Source organism: Phyllostomus hastatus, unplaced genomic scaffold (genome assembly GCF_019186645.2).
Source record: "Phyllostomus hastatus isolate PE091 unplaced genomic scaffold, TTU_PhHast_1.1 phas_contig_210, whole genome shotgun sequence".
NCBI classification, from domain to species: Eukaryota; Metazoa; Chordata; class Mammalia; order Chiroptera; family Phyllostomidae; genus Phyllostomus; species Phyllostomus hastatus.
In genome coordinates, this window is record NW_025333737.1 from 14,066,618 (window position 1) to 14,080,413 (window position 13,796).

The window sequence follows — 13,796 nt, forward strand, 5'->3', positions numbered from 1 at the left end:
AAATTTACTACCGTGAGCTGTGGATTATGCACTGCCAGTGTTTTCTGCAAGGAAATTGACATTTCTCTTCACTGGAAATGCAAGCTGGCCGGTAGGCCTTAGTGAGTGTTGATTTTTATCTTTAAACATCTCTCCAGTGGTCTCTTTCTTTCCAGGTTCACCGCCACCACTGCAGTCCAAACGACCATCTTTTTGCTGGGAGGAGAGCAGCAGCCGCCGCCCCCCTCTGCTCTCTCTACAGCCATTTCCACTCTTTTCTAATCTCTTAACCCCGCCTCAGTCAGAGTCATTTAAAAATTCCAATACAATCATAATGTCCTTGCTCAAAGCCCTATGAAGGCTTCTTGTTGCTCCTGGGTTAAGTGCCACATTCTGAACCTGTTCTGAAAAGCTGTGTGATCCATCCACTCCTGCCTCCTACTTCTGCCTCGGCCCATGCCTCACTCCTCCTGATTCATTACCTTCCCGGCATCTTTCTGTCCCCAGCTGGAAGGGAGCTGGCCTTGCAGGAAGTGAACCACCCGCTCCTTCTTCGGGAACTGGCTCTACCCCCTCAACTCACTGCCTGTTTCTCTGGTCCTTTATAGCTCTTCTCACCATTTTTTATTCCCTGTTTGTTAGTAGACATCTGTTTTTCCCCTTTCTCCACGAGGGCAGGGACCTTGTTGATTTTGCTCACCATTACATACCAAGTACCTAGCACAGTATCTGACCCATTGCACAAGCTTCTTAAATGCTTGTTAGGTGATGAATGAATAAGTGGATGTAAGCACAGTAGAAAACAAGGGAAAACTTGAGAAATGCAATTTAAAAATTGGGTTTATTAGAGGGATTGAGTAATTTTCAGAGTAGAATAACTCAGGAAGGGAAGTAAGGGGGAAAGAAAGAGTCCATGAGGTTTTATCATTGGAGCTGTGAGCTGTCCAGTGGGGGTACAGCTGCCTTACAGTGGAAGCATGTTCTGGGCCCTTGACCCAGACTTGAAAGGCTTTCGCCCGCCAAGTTACAAGGGTGGCCCTCTTGTCTGGACAGGCTTCCTGTCCCAGCCCGAAGGCATCGTTCTGTCACTGAATGTGTCTTCAGGAGCATGGGGCTCCAGTTTGAGATCTCAAGATTGGAGCCTTACCTCTGCAGCCCCCAGTCAAGGATGTAGTAGTCTTCTTCCCTTTCTAGAAGGGAGGGATTCCGCCATTCCTATTTGTATCGCTCTGGTCCCCCTTCCCCACTGTCCACAGTGCTATTAGCAAACCAGAGTACTCCGCCCCTGTGGGGTGTTGGGCAGGTGTTTGTTAATGGCCCTCAAGAGGCCCCCAGGCAGCGGTAGGAAGGAATTCTGATTGCACCTTGGTGGGGAGGAGACTTTCTGCTGTCCGAGAACTGAGGCAGCTGTGTTTGTACCTGATCCTGCAGCTGGGGAGACTTGCCCTCTTCCCGAGGCCAACTTCTAGCTGAGGGGAAGAGCCTGCCAGTGCTCTTGAGATCCACTTGTCATGGGGGGGGCACTCATAGGAGACACCTGGACCTTCATGGGGAACTTTGAAGTTCTGAGCAGGAAATGGAAGGACTTGGGGCAGAGGTGGTGGTTCACTTTCTTCTAAAACTTTTGTGATTGTGATTCTGGGAGAGAAAATGGATGTGGAATGTCACTAGCTGGTTTTCTAGGTAATGTTTCTCTTGTTTTGTTTTGGAAGGAAGGGACTGGCTCCCTAGACCAGGGTCTTTGATAACTGAAGAGGAGCTAGTTCCTGAAGACCAGAGTGATGTGTTTTCTGGTTAAGAAGGCTTTGTGCTGAATATTAAGGGTACAAAAGAGAAAGAGATACAGGAAAATTACCGAACCAGCTATTACAGAGACTGTGGCTTCAGTGGTGCCGGGGACTGTCAGAAATGATCACCAAAGCTGGTTGAGAACACCGCTGAGGGGAGGGGGTCAGGTATCTGTAAACTCATCATGCCTGAGGGTGAGCAGCTGAATGCCTCCATGCACTGGACACCTTGACAGCACAGCCAGGTGCATATGATCTGGCGGCGGGTTGGATGGGCATAGAGCAGAGCACTATGGGTATACCTGGCTCCAAAAGAAGACCCTAGGAGAGAGTCGCTCTGTGCGCCCTGATCATGGAAGGCTGGTGGGAAGCCTTTGGTCATGATGGAAAGAGCGGGGACAGGCTGTGTCATTGTAGGGCTCCGCCTGCCATCCTGAAGGGGCGATGATTTTTCTCATAGACATATTTTAGCACAGGATCCCTGGCAGGTATAGTAGACTATTCAGATGTTTGAGGGCAATTTTACTTAAAGTGGATGATGTGGGAAATTCTAACCCTAACTTGCTGAAAATTTTACCTCTGAGGGAAATGCGTGTGTCGGGAGTAGAGCTGCTTGGACCTAAGGATGACAAATAAGGAAAAGCTGGCTGACAGGGAGGACGGGGCAGAGGCGTCAGAGGGCAAGGGAGGCAGGGACTGCAGCCCAGAAACCGAGTGCGGGCCCAAGCAAGCTGGCGCCCCCCCCCCCCCAACTGTGCCCGCTCTTGCCACCAGTCACTGGGCTGAGCATCTCCCACCTTATGTCGTCGTTTCCTTCCATAAAATAATGGACCTGCTGCTCACGGGAGCTGCAAGAGGAACCATCTTGCTGTCCTCAAATCCAGGTGCCTGTTAGAAGTGACCTCTTGAAGAGTAGCCTATAGCAGTGCCTACAGGCTAATTCGATGTGGGCCCTCCTTGGCTTCCCATCCGGTACCTGTGCTGGGAAGTCTGACAGGAGCTTTCATCAGGGAAGGTTGAGCTGCTTTCCCTGAGCAAGAGCGGAGTGGAAAATCAGTCAGTGCTAGAAAGCCCCTGAGAAATGGGTTGCTTTTGTTTTAATTTCCCTGGGTAGGCTAATGTCTGTGGGGATGTATGATGAGTGGTATTTGATCCTGATGGGGGTAGGTTAATAGTAAAGCAGGATCATTCTTTTTTTTTTTTTAAGGCTGAAACTGCCGACAGAAATGACTATTGATCATGCTCTGAGCTGAGACTGAACTCATTCGACCCGCCCGGCTTTTTCTCGAGGCTTGACTGTGATCGAGAGGTGTGTTGGCAGAGGCTTAATATAGCCCGAAGTCAGTTTTATTTCATACGGTCTGGTCTGTGGTATGAAAATCTTACAGAGGGAGAATATACATCTTGAGTTTCTGAATTACGGGATAGAGTTGCTTTGGCAGCAGATTGCAGCAAATACAGGGCCTAGAATTTTGGGGGGCAGTTGGGGTCCTTCCAATGATATGAATTTATAATGCCAGAATGTTTGTCTTGAAAACTAAAACATAAAGCTTGTTCAAAATACATTTTGTTGACCCACAGCTTAGAGGAAGTCTTCCAGAAATTGCAGGTTTAACTACTTCTAAAACCTAGCTCTAGAGTGGCTCAATGAGAATTTTAGCCCTTTCATGTTTGTTATCTGTCAGGACTAACCCATTCATTTCAGTTTCCCTCCCAGAAGCGCTCTCCTGCGCCCCCTGGGGTCCCCTCTGCGGTGCTACAGTGGGTACCCACCTGAGCCTCTTACCCAACACTGCTGAGTTAACACAGAGCAGGTGGGAGCTGTTGATTGGCTAATACTGAGTGAGATGGGTACTTTGTAGCAAGCTAAGGAAAAAAAAGGTGTTTTGGGGGATTTTTTGCCACGCTTTTCTATTTTAGGAGTTTATTGATACAGGTGCCGAAATTGAGATTTAAAGTGGGAACAAGAGGTTTTGCAGCAGTAAAGCAGGGGCAGGTGCGTGGTTCAGCCCTGTCGGTTCCCGATCCTGCCTGTCATTGGAGGCCATGCATCGCTGCCGCTCAGTGGCCCTGCTGGACAAACAGGAAGCTCAGAAACTGGCTTCAGAAGCCACATCCAACCACTGTGATGATTTCAAGCCAAATTCTTTGAGGCTTGAGAAAGGGTTGATCAAGTAGGTCGCCCCGCATTGAGTTAATATGGGTTGGTTACCCACTGACCCCTGGAGCACTCAGCAGATGACGGTGCTCAGAAGACAGTGACCGTGCCTGGGGATGGCGCTGGGCAGGTCCAGACTCTGGCAGTGGAAGTCAGTCTTCTGTGAATCTCTTAAATGAAGCCCTTACCCTCTTTGCCGTTCCTGTTAAGGGAGGTCTTTGAAGAATCTTAAAACAAGTACTATTTGAATAGCACTATGCATGATAAATTATTAATTATAAATGGTTAATTAGGTTATCTTTTCCCAGATTAATACTGTATAAGTCATTGTGCCAGTTTTTCTTTTCTTTTTTAACTTAAGTAAGCACTTAAGTATGTGTTGGAATTTTATTGTGGAGCATCTAGAAAGCAAATGGCTATTTTCCTGTTAAGATCTTGGCACTGGAAGCAAAAATGCCATCAGCAGTGAAGCTTTGGGAGGTACTAGAAGACCATCATCTTCCCAGAACAGGACTTCACCCCACTCTCCTGTCCTGCCCAGACTCCCAAAAGACCAGCCAAAAGTATAGATCAAAACTCTACCCGTCTTACTCAAAATTATGTAATGAGTTCTTGAAATCAGGGTTTCTGATCTTGGTGGGGGGGGGAGGGAAAACTGGGTCTTCTCTCACATTGAATGTGCCATCTCTTGGGAATGTGTATATGTGCGTTTGGTGGTGACTGTGGGGTCTTGGATTCATCAGGTTTTCAAAAAGCCCTTGGAAGAGAAAGGTCAAGGAAGAACTCCAGCTCCAAAGTCTCTTGTGCCTCCCTTCTAAAAAGGTCTAAAGCCAGCTTTTGAGCAGGGAGGGAGCAGTGTGCGGTAGGGAAGGAAGAACCGAGAGCACAGACTGCGGGTTCCTGGCTGTGGGAGTCCATGCACCCAGCCCGGCTGCTTCTCCCCTCACACCAGACTATCCCTGGGTTCCTGGGTTCTCTTTCCTCACTGCTGGACCTTCTCCCTGCCGAGGTCCTTACCATTTCCTTTGTGGGAGAGCACTGGATAAATTGGGCCTCCAAGCTGGGTACCTGTGCCAGGATATTTTTCTCCTTGGTTTCCTTTGTCAGTTCCTTTTGATCAATGCCTTGATTGCCCGTCCCCTGCCCGAGTTCTCACAGGGTCTCTCTTATCATTTTCCTTGGTTTTATCTCTTTTATACTACCTTCCCCCTTTTTCTCCTCTTTTCCTTTTCTCTCCCTTAATGCAATCTAAGTTAATTTTTCCCCTGTCGTTGGCTTTTCTGTTAGGTCTAGTGATTCTTGTCTGCAGCGAGAAAGGGGGCCATGAGGTAGACAGAGGACCCAGGGGCTGGTCCTTCCAACCCTGTGACTCTGGATGTAGATCCTGCCCCTCCCTGGAATGCCTTGGATGGGGGGTGGACTCAGCTCACCCCTTCTGGTCCAGAAGTTGTGCAGCCTCCAATGGGCAGGAGCACATATCTGGCCATTGCTAGATGGCGGTCCCTGGCCCCTTCCTTTTCTCGTGAACCTCACGTGTGTCCCATGATGGTGAGCTCTGCTCATGAAAGTATGATTCTGTTTTCTATGCCTTATTCCAGTTTTGCCAGAGGCAGAAAAGACAGAAGTTACTGCTTTCAGAAAGTTTACTCTTCCAGGGGCAGGCCAATATGGAAGATAACACTGGCAACAAATGTATGTTATTGCAACAGAACCCTGTTAGCAGAAATTTAAATTACAATAAAAAATTATCATCTTCTGCCTTCATAGTGTAAGCTTCGTACCCTTTCTGAATTTCTCCTCCAGGGCTCTGAGGGTCAGGGGTCTGGCCCTGAAAGGGTTTTGGAGGATTCATTGGCCCTTAGCCCCTCGACAGCACATACCTTCATGCAAAGGTGGGCACATGATCCGGGAGGCCTCTGCTTAGGAAACCAGATCTCTTAATTGATGGAGCCACCTCATGAGCTAGTAAGGCAAGCTGTTGGTAATTACAAAAAAACCTACTGTGAAATTCATCTAAAATTAATGAAGAGCCAGCCCTGTGGGTTTTAAATACAGAGGGAGTTAAGACCTTGGCTGTCAGTTCTCCGAGGGTAGATTATTTCTGCCAGGGCTTCAGCCTCCACTTCCCCCTGCTCTGCGTTGTGCCTGTGGGCTCCCTTCCCACTCCAGTCTGTTTACATCCCTCCAGCACTGCCCGTTCCAATGGGGGGCTGCTGAGAAACGCAGAGCACTCCCAAGTTAATTGTTTTGGATTATCCATTTTACTTTCTTTTCTGTGAAAGTCTTTTTCTTCTATATTTAAAAGAAAACAAAACTATGTGGAGAACAAAGACTTGGGAGTGAAAACCAGAAGAGTAGAATGTGTCTGCTTTTCCTGAGTTTGATTTTTTTTAAAGGGGCGTTGTTTAACACTTCAGGGTGTGTGTGTGTGTGAGTGAGTATGAGTGAGCATTTGAAGGTCTCTGGATCAGCACATACATATACCATGATGGACAGTTAAGGAATTTTGAGGCTAAAATCTTTACTGCTTTGGTGACATTTACTTTATAGGCATACCATCCCCTGGTTTAACAGGAAGGATGTCTGGTCTGTATGTACTTTCATGTGACTTGAAAAGGAACTAACTATTCCATTTAAGTAGATTTCAATTAGGATAATGGCTTTGAGACATCTCGCAATGGTACATTTCTTAGACTCTTAAGATAGAATTGTCAAATTATAGCAAATAGAGTTAGAAATTATTTTGCAATTTTCTCAGCAGAAGGTAATTTCTTGTTCTGTACATCTAATCATTCTGGAAATAATAGCATGAAGGTACCTTTTTCTAAAACTGATTCTTTTCCAAATACAATGGGACCTTTTGGTGTGGAAGAAATGGTAGAGGAGGACTGTTACTCAGGGGACAAGCAGAAAACAGTCATTTTCATCTTCTTTTTTGTACTCAGGACCATATTTTTGAAGAAAGATAAAAAATTGCCGTAGTTGTGAAAGAATATTGGTTAACTGGGTAGATTGGAAATGAAAGTGAGATTTTCAGAGTAACAAGGTCCCTCCCCTCTTCCAGGGCTTGTAGCAACGAAGGATATGTGATTACAACAGGCCGGGGTGGGTGGAACGGTAGGATATTTAAATTTGTATTTTATGTAAATTTTCATATTATAAAAAATTCATAGAGAGCAAGAGTTTGTCAAAACAAAAAAAATAAATTTTGAAAAATGGGAGTGGAAATGTACTTACAGTGTCTTGAAAAACATTTAAATATCAAGGACACAGTTTGCTGAGGGAGCCACAGAACAGTGGGCGTGGTGGCTGAAGGGTTCCATTTTGATGCAGAAATGCTTCGTCAAAGGGAAAAACTGCCTGGGAGGAACGTTTCTGTGGGGATGTGCCCTGCATTTTGAGTGATGTACTGAAACAGTGGAGACACAACATTAATTGTGATTTTTCTTAGGAAGCTGGATAAAATAATGTGTATCTGAGAAAAAATAGTAACATTATGAAGTGTCAAAGCCTTGTTATGGAAATGCTGGTATGCATGAGTCCAAAGCAGATTCGAGAACCCACATCTGAAGCGCAGACCTTGCTGACTTGCCATCTTGATTTCAGGGGCTTCATGTGCAGCCATGGGGTCCAGAGGGCTGTCGCTGGGCACCCCGTATATGTGAGCAATCCGCACCCACAACAAATGCTGGCTTCCCATTGTTTGTCCTGGGTAAAAGTGTTTGGTCCTAAACACTTGCCAGTGTGATTGAAACCTTGCTCACCAGGGGTGGCTGAGGAACTTGGGTTTCCTGAAATAACCCAAAGAATAAAGCCCTACAGCCCTTACAGGGTGGTATTTTAACTTCTTTTCGGACTATACCTTTTTGAGCTCCATGAATTCTCTCCTCAGAAAACTAAATGTGTACATGCAGATCAAATTTTGCATTCATGTAGTTAAGAATCCTTCATTTATTTTTATATATTTTTAAAGGTTTTATTTATTTACTTTTAGAGAGGGGAAGGGAGGGAGAAAGAAGGAGAGGTACATCAATGTGGCCTCTCATGTGCCGCCTACTGGAGACCCAGCCTGCAACCCAGGCGTGTGCCCTGACTGGGAATTGAACCAGTGACTCTTTGGTTCACAGGCCAGCACTCAGTCCACTGAGCCACATCAGCCAGAGGTGAATCCTTCATTTAAAACAGTAAGATGGAAGATTTTAAGGAGAATGTTAGAAAGGAGTTGCCGCTTTTGCAGATACTGTTTTTCACTGGAGGTTTGAGGTGCTTGTTTGGGAACAGATCTTGTGGGCTGTCCCACGTTAAGATGTAGCAGGTCTGGAACATGCAGCCAGGCCTTATTTTTTTTTTTTAAGGTTTTATTTATTTATTTTAGGGGGTGGGGAAGGAAAGAGAGAGAAGGAAAGACACATCGATGGGAGAGGGAAACATTGATTGGTTGCCTCTTGTGCCCGCCCCAACCTGGGACCAAACCCACAACCAAGGCATGTGCCCTGACTGGCAGTCGAACTGGTGACCTTTTGCTATGTAGGATGACACCCAACCAACTGTGAGCCACGCCAGTCAGGCCCAGGCCTTATTTTGAGAGAGTTATACAGTGTGAGAGTAGTGCATCCAGAATCTGCAACTCCCCGCTCCCTCAGGAGCTGGGGCCTGGTATGTCAAGCACTTCGTGGTGAAGGGTGTTTTTTTATTTTTTTTTTCTGGTCTGAGGGCAGTTCTATTATGTGTATTTGAAAAAGCAATACCAACTCTGCATTTACTTCCCTGGTTATTTATATGCTTTTTCTCCTCCAGAGTAAAAAGATTGATACATAGTCTTTGACCTAGTGGGGTTTTAGAGCCTGAAATTCATTTGTTAGATGAAATTGCTAGTTATAAAGGAGGCATTGCATGCTTTATTGTGCATAACATGATTTCCAAATTCTCCCACTTGAGAATGTATGTTTTTAAGAAATACCTTGTGAAAACCGTGTATGTTGCATGTCTGTCCTGCTTTCACATCCTCTGCCGCACTCTCCAGGAGGGCTGGCCTTGGGGAGAAACCAGGAGTATGATGCACAGACAGGACGGAGCCACAGGTCCAGAGCCTGGAGTCCTGCTGGTGGCAACAGTTCTTTGATTTCCACTTCAGAACCTCTGCTAGATGATGACTTGCAAAGGAGCTTTTATTTATATCTCAGTGCTGTCAAGATCTAAGAAGGCACCACTACCCAGGAGTCCCTGCCCCCTGCCCTTTTCTCTAAGGATTCTTTTCTTTGATACAGCAGCTGGATTGGAATTTCATTTTCCTAAAAGAAACGCATTTGCCCAGCAGAAACAACAATGTTCAGAGTGGTTCTGTGACCAGGACAGGTAGGTACCATGACCACAGTACTCAGGGAGGCTTATGTTCCTGGAAGAGTACTATTAAATACAGTTGCTTTGAGTTTAAGTTAGAGCTCACTTTATAGTCGTAATAGTAGCAATAGTGTTATATGTTATATTATTGATCTAAGATGGGCAATTTCTAAAAATATATGCAACTGTAAATGATATGTTTATCTTTTGTACTAGATAGAATTTTCTGGAAAAAAAAACAAGCAGGTTACTTAGGTATTGTGTGCAGCATTGGTTTTTTTTTTACATTTTCTTTTTCTTTTCTTTTTTTAAAATAAATTTTATTGATTATGCAATTACAGTTGTCCCATTTCCCCCCTTCACTCCCCTCCACCCTGTACACCCTCTCCCACCCACATTCCCCCCCTTTAGTTCATGTCCATATGTCATAAGTTCTTTAGCTTCTACATTTTCCACACTATTCTTGCCCTCCTCCTGTCTATTTTCTACCTACCATCTATGCTACTTATTCTCTGTACCTTTTCTCCCTCTCTCCCCCTTCCACTCCCCTGTTGCTAACCCTCCATGTGATCTCCCTTTCTGTGGTTCTGTTCCTGTCCTAGTTGTTTGCTTAGTTTCTTTTGGTTTTATTTTAGATGTGGTTGTTAATAATTGTGAATTTGCTGTCATTTTACTATACTTGTTTTTTTTTATCTTCTTTTCTTAGATAAGTCCCTCTAACATTTCATAAAATAAGGGCTTATTGATGATGAACTCTTTTAACTTGACCTTATCTGAGAAGCACTTTATCTGCCCTTCCATTCTAAATGAAAGCTTTGCTGGATAGAGCAATCTTGAATGTAGGTCCTTGCCTTTCATGACTCGGAATACTTCTTTCCAGCCCCTTCTTGCCTGTAAGGTCTCTTTTGAGAAATCAACTGACAGTCTGATGGGAACTCCTTTGTAGGTTACTGTCTCCTTATCTCTTGCTTCTTCTAGGATTCTCTCCTTCATTTTTACCTTGGCTAATGTAATTATGATGTGCCTTGGTGTGTTCCTTCTTGGGTCCAACTTCTTTGGGACTCTCTGAGCTTCCTGGACCTCCTGGAAGTCTATTTCCTTTGCCAGAATGGGGAAGTTCTCCTTTATTATTTGTTCAAGTAAGTTTTCAATTTCTGACTCTTCCTCTTCTCCTTCTGATGCCCCTATAATTCGGATGTTGGAACGTTTAAAGATGTCCTGGAGGTTCCTAAGCTTCTCTTCATTTTTTTGAATTCTTATTTCTCCGTTCTTTCTCGTTTGGTTGTTTATTTCTTCCTTCTGGTCCACTCTATTGTTTTGAGTCCCAGTTTCCTTCCCATCACTATTGGTTCCCTGTGCATTTTCCTTCATTTCTCTTATGGTAGTCTGCATTTGTTCATGTAATTTGTGACCAAAATCAACCAATTCTGTGAGCATCCTGATCACCAGTATTTTGAACTGTGCATCTGATAGGTTAGCTATCTATTGGTCGCTCAAAAGGATGGGTTCTGGGGCTTTGATTTGTTCTTCTGTTTGAGCCATCTCTCTCTTTTTTTTTTTCTTTTCTTTTTTTGGTCTGGTTGCACCTGTTACAGTAAGGGGCGGAGCCTTAGGTGTTCAACAGGGCGGGTCAGCCCAGTTGCTAGGTTGTGATGTTGTATGTGGGGGTGGGGTCGAGAGGGAACAATGGCGGTTGCTCCATTCTCCAAGGGACCTCAGTCCCCTCTACTGCTTCCCCCAAGCAAACTGGGCCCCTCTGGTGTCAATTCCCATGTGGGTGGGTTTGTGCATGCCATGGGACCCTCCAAGGACCTTCCCTGTGAGGCTGGGTGTCTCTCCGTGGGCCTCAACTCCCACAGGTTTCCTCAACCAGTGTCCTGAGGCTCTATTTCCCAGCGCTGTGATCCTGAGTTGTGCACACCTTGCTTTGCAATTGCCACCTCACTGGGTCTGCCGGTTGCCACCCTTGGGCTGGGGTCTGCCAGCTGCCGCTTGTGTCCTCAGGGTCCACCCGCTGCGGTCTTGCGTGCCCCGGATGCCTTATGCACCCCCAGATGCCTTACGCGCCTGGTCCCACCGCTCTCTGCTCTCCGCACTGCAACCCACGCCTGGCTGCTCATCTCCGCCCCTCCTACCAGTCTGGATGCACGGGTCTAATTCAACTTCTTGGTTGTCCGGCTTCCATTCAGATCAATTTTCTGTCATTTCTGGATGTTATTCTGTTCCTAAGTTGTTGTTGTCCCTATCTTGGTTGTGCGTGGAGGTACAGTGTCACCACCTATTCCTCCATCTTGGCCGGAAGTCGTCATTTTATTTTTCAATTATAGTTTGCATTCAATATTATTTTGTATGTTTCTGGTATATGGTATAGTGGTTAGACAATCATATACTTTACAAAGTGTTCCCAATATTTCCAGTATGTGCAGTGTTCTTTCATTCATTCATTCATTCAACCAAAAAATATTTAAGTATCTACTCTGTAGAACATTGAGGACACAGCAGTGAATAAATGAAGTTTCTGCCCATACAAAGCATATATCATATGGGGTGACAGGCAGCAAGTAAGTAGCCATATAACACAATATTAGGTGTAATATTGTTCTGAAAAATAAAGAGAACTAGGGGATGGAGAGGCTGTTCTTTTAGGAAGAGGTGGTTATGAGAGGTTTTCTGGGAGGGAGAGATTTGAACTGAGTCCTGACATTATATTTATTACACAAGATTTTGGGGACCAGTAATCATCTTTGGGGCCGTGGACTTCAGTGGTGCTCCTTTGCAGAGACTGATTAATTTGAATGACTTTTTGAGGAGTCGGGACTTTGGTGTTGGTGACCTTTTGAGTGATCAGCCTTCTTTGGTTCCACGCCCTTTTTTTCGTACAGTCAGTTTTCCTGTGGCAAGAACAGGAGGAGAGATGAAGTTGCTGTTGGCCTCTTGGCTGTGCATCAAAGCAGACCGGAGCCTCTCCCTGCTCTCCCTATTGGTTTTGAATAGGGCCGCTGAACCAGCTCACTGACAGTATGCTTGCCCAGTCTTTAAAATGCACGCACTGCTCTGCATCACACCGCAGGTCTGACAACCTGAATGCTTTCCTTGGAATGGTCATCACATGCAAAGGCCAGCTGACCTGTGCTTGGACCCAAATTCCCAGAATTCTGTAGCCTGGGTACAGGGAGAAGAATTGTAGCTGTTAGCCTGAGACATTTTTCCTGAATGTCATTTTAAAGCATGAATCTCAAAATTATAAAACTATCTTTTAGGAAGGCGGTATACTTCTGCCAGCGATGCCGCCACTGTTCAAAACATTTGTTCAGAATCTGTTAATCAGCCCTACAGTTATTCCCGTTGCCCTGCAGTCCCCGGGTATATTAATAACCAGTATTCGTATAGGGTTGCAATTGACAGACCCATTGCCGCACATCTTCTTGCTAATCTCATGACATCCTACTGGTAGCGCTGCCCCTTTGTATACCAGGAACCGACCCTGTACCAGTCAAGGGAGGCAGGGAACTAGCCATGCAAGAAGCAGCCTGCACAGGGGCTTGTGTAGACCTCCTTTCACCCCACACAGAGGCCGTGAGGGGACATGGTGTATTTCTCCCATTTGGTAGATGAAAATCTTTCCGAAGCTCAGAAAACTTGTGTGAGTTGCCTGAGTTCTCCCAGCTGGGAAGGGGCAGAACTGGGTTTGGCCCCAGTGTGTGTGAGTTGGAAATGCCTGTTCTTTCCACCCTGCCAGGCGCCTGCCTCATCTGCCCGAGGCCACCTGCCTCATGTTCCCTTCTCTCCTAGGTATCTCTGGCTCCACCCCTTCCCTTTCAGAGTCATCTCAGGCATTTTGCCTGATATGAGCCAGTGGCCTACCTAAGCATGTGCCTGCAGGGTGTCCCTGGCTGGGCTCTGGGCACACGTTGCCACATTAGGAAGTGCTGCCAAGATACCTGGAGGTTAATAGACTTTAAAATGTGTTGATAAGAGCTTTGTACACACACATATATGTATGTGTGTGTATGTGTGTATATATGTATGTCTCTATAGATGGTTAAGCTCTAATCCCTATAGTGTATCAGACGTTTACAATTTCAAACACTGTATAATTGGTGTACTTACTAGTTTGTGTTTTTTCTTTTCAGTTGTCATGATTTCATTGCATATTGTCCCATTTCTATATAACACATATACTTGAACTTGTAAGGACTATATAATGTTTCTTATTAGCTCACATAGAATTTTTGGTTGATCATTAAGTTATTAAGCTTTTGCTGCCTGGCAAGAAATGTATCTCACAGCATTTTTTTCTTCAGGAAAATAAGTTCTGGATTTGACTTAAGAATAGGTAGTTTTAAAAAAATTTTTAGGTAAGTTAGAGTGGCTTATTCACCATAGTTTCAATGGATTTTGGCTGGAAACATGCAGTGTCTACTGAAACTTGATGGAAAACAAATATTTGTTTTTTTCCAGATTGGAGTTTACATTTCAATCTGAGTTTTATAAGAAATTATAACTAACCTTATAAAACTCTTGAGTGTGGT

The 13,796-nt window shown here is 45.1% G+C and overlaps 1 protein-coding gene across 6 annotated transcripts in view; it reads left to right on the plus strand.

Moving 5' to 3' along the window:
• Window positions 1-13,796, plus strand: part of TEX2 (testis expressed 2) — a 94,785-nt gene that overhangs the window by 8,556 nt on the left and 72,433 nt on the right. The window contains exon 2 of one of the 6 annotated variants that reach the window (XM_045836057.1): window positions 2,974-3,075. The exons of 4 other annotated variants lie outside the window; for them this stretch is intronic. The gene's annotated coding sequence lies outside the window, so the exon portion shown is untranslated. Of the gene's footprint in view, window positions 1-2,973; window positions 3,076-9,191; window positions 9,280-13,796 lie in introns of all 6 variants that reach the window. One more of the 6 variants, XM_045836060.1, reaches the window with a different exon arrangement.